The sequence below is a fragment of the Pygoscelis adeliae genome, unplaced genomic scaffold (genome assembly GCF_000699105.1).
Source record: "Pygoscelis adeliae isolate BGI_AS28 unplaced genomic scaffold, ASM69910v1 Scaffold267, whole genome shotgun sequence".
NCBI classification, from domain to species: domain Eukaryota; kingdom Metazoa; phylum Chordata; class Aves; order Sphenisciformes; family Spheniscidae; genus Pygoscelis; species Pygoscelis adeliae.
The window spans coordinates 5,908,050-5,910,826 of record NW_008825150.1 but is presented as its reverse complement, the minus strand read 5'-3'; positions in this window follow the sequence as shown (position 1 = coordinate 5,910,826).

The window sequence follows — 2,777 nt, the reverse complement described above, 5'->3', positions numbered from 1 at the left end:
AGATAACTATTGATTTCATGCTGTTTCATAAGAAAAGGTAAATGTCCCAGAACTGTGAAAAGAGCCAGTTTCCACAAAAATCCCTAAGATATTTGAAATCATAATCATGTTAAGGTGACATCCTTGGCTCCAGTGAAGCCAATAGTGAACTTCCCACCGAAGGTCATACCTCATCCTGCACCTCCATTTGGGCTCAGCTTACTTCCTTAGGCATTATATGTCTCTTTCCTCCTCCTATCCTCTATCTCAGGACATGCTAACAGTGAAATAGGAACAGTGTATATAGTTTTGATCAGTAAGCACTAGCAAAAATGCTATTTCCCCAGTTTTCATTGTTTTATTGAATGAATTTAATGTGTTTTGATCTCACTTGCTTTGTCTGCATCCATCTCTCATATATGCCATCTGTTTTTAAACATAAGACGACTTCTAGGTCTGAGTCAAAGGCTCTAGTTACTTGTTTTGGCTTTGAATAAAGAAACATAAGGGGTTTGTTTGTTTAGAAAAATTGCATTTGGGAACTTAATAAACTTCCAGGCTACCCAGCTAAAGGACAGGAATACCACCCTCCACAGAATATTTAAGTATGTGTGTATATTTAAATGCATATGAATGCTTACATTAGTATTTATCAGAAAACCAAATGCTTTCACTGATTAAATCCCTCTTTCCCCATCTTTGTTGTGCATTTGCCTTCTTCCACGCAGCAGCACTTTGCACATCTATTCATACCTAAGCACATGATGTTCACTGTGCTAAATGAATAGGGATGTGTATTTGCCTCCCTCTGAAACCCTTAACTGAAATTTGTATCTTTCCTTCACATGCCAAGTGAATCCACCTTTGTTCAGGTGCGACTGTGTTGTGTGTCACCTCTTCCACAGGCCCCTCTGATGTCTCTACCTAGAACGCTGTGTGAATAGGCATCCGCTTACACTCATGTCATGCTACTCCGTTTAGAGGATTTTCCCTCTATCATGTTCTCTGCTGAGCTGTTCTTTTGATGGGTAACTTAAAGTCACTTGAGAGACAAGTAGGAAGCCCCCAACTGCTACTAGTTTCATCATTTATTGTGAACCAGTCCTGGAAAAAATGGTCTCTATTACAATACAAGAGTACCATAAATATTTGGATGGCATCCTTATGTAGGTCATTTTGGGGGCTGATCTGCATACAGCTGTGTCTGGAGAAAAATAGTAATGGTGCTACAGAAGGAGACAAGCAAGAGCACTACATGCTGTCACACCCCTGTAGCTAAAACAACTGATATTTGTGAAAATCTAGCTGTTTAACAAACACAATGGAGTATTCAAAATACAGCCACAATTTAGTAAGATCTCTAGAAAGGATTTGGGCAAAATTTGGGCACCGATCAATGAGGCAGGAAAACTAGTGGCAAAGGACATACATAGAAAGGCTGAGGTACTTGGTGGCTCTTTGCCATGGCTTTTATGGGTAAGGTTTGTCCTCTAGTCTCCCAGGTCCCTGAGCCGAGCATCAGAGTATGTGGGAGTGAAGCATGACCTGTAGTAGAGTAAGACAGACTTAGAGAGCACTTCAACCAGTTGGATATGCAGAAGCTCATGGGACTAGATGGGGTGGATCAAAGGGTGCTGGCTAATGCCATCGCAAAGTCACTTCATCATCTTCAGCAGGTCATTGGGAAAGTTCCCTAATGACCAGAAAAAGGCAAGCACTGCACCTGTCTTCAAGAAAGGGGACCCGCAAGAGAACTACAAGGCTAATGTGGCTAGTACCCTTCCTGGGAGACAGAGGGTTACAGAGCAAATCCTCCTGGAACCCACGTCCAAGTAGATGAAGGACAGGAAGGTTATTGGAAACAGACAGCATGTGTTTACCCCAGGCAAATCACACTCCATCAGGCTTTCAGCACGATCAACTATAATATCCTTATAGCCAAATCAGTGAGACCTGTACAGTGGGTGAAAACCAGACTGAACTGTTAGGCTTAAATGGGCTGTGGCTAGTTGTTTCAAGTCCAACTTGGTGGCATGTTACTTGTTGTACCTTTCTGACTAATAATATTCAATGTCTCTGTTAATGATGTGGGCAAAGGCATGGAATACACCCTCAACCAGTTGTCAGCTCGGAGAACGGTAGATACACTGAAAGGCAGGGCTGCTGCTTGCAGGGCCCCTGACGGGCAGGAGGACGGGCTGGCAGGAACCTCATGAAGTCGAACAAAGGCAAGTGCAGAGTCCTGTATCTGGGAAGGAACAACTCCATGCACCAGGACAGGCTGGCCCAACAGCAGCTTTGCGGAAAAGGTCCTGGTCGGTGAGAAGGTGAACATGTTTCAGCAGTATGCTGTTGTGATGACGAATGCCAACGGCAGACGGGGCGGTGCTGCGTCAAGCGCGGCCAGCAGGTTAAAGAAAGTGATTCTTCTCAGTATATTCAGCAGCTGTGAGACTCCATTAGTAGTACTGTGCCCAGTTTGGGGCTCACCAATCCTGGAGCGACATTGACATACTGGAGCCAGTCATCACGAGGGTGGCAAATATTGGGGTAGGGGCCCAGAGAGGCTGTGAAATCTCCATCCATAGAGACGTTCAGAACTCAGCGGCACACGGCGCTGAGCAACCCGACCTCGTTGGTTCTGCTCTGAGGGGGTTGCTTGGATGGACGTCCTCCAGATGCACCTTCCAGCCTCCCTTACTTCGTGCTTCGGGCGAGCTAGGCTCCGTCAAGCTTTGGCTCCTTGCGAGCACGTCCTTATTTGCAGAGGGAAGGAGAACGGGAGGCAGCACCCCCGG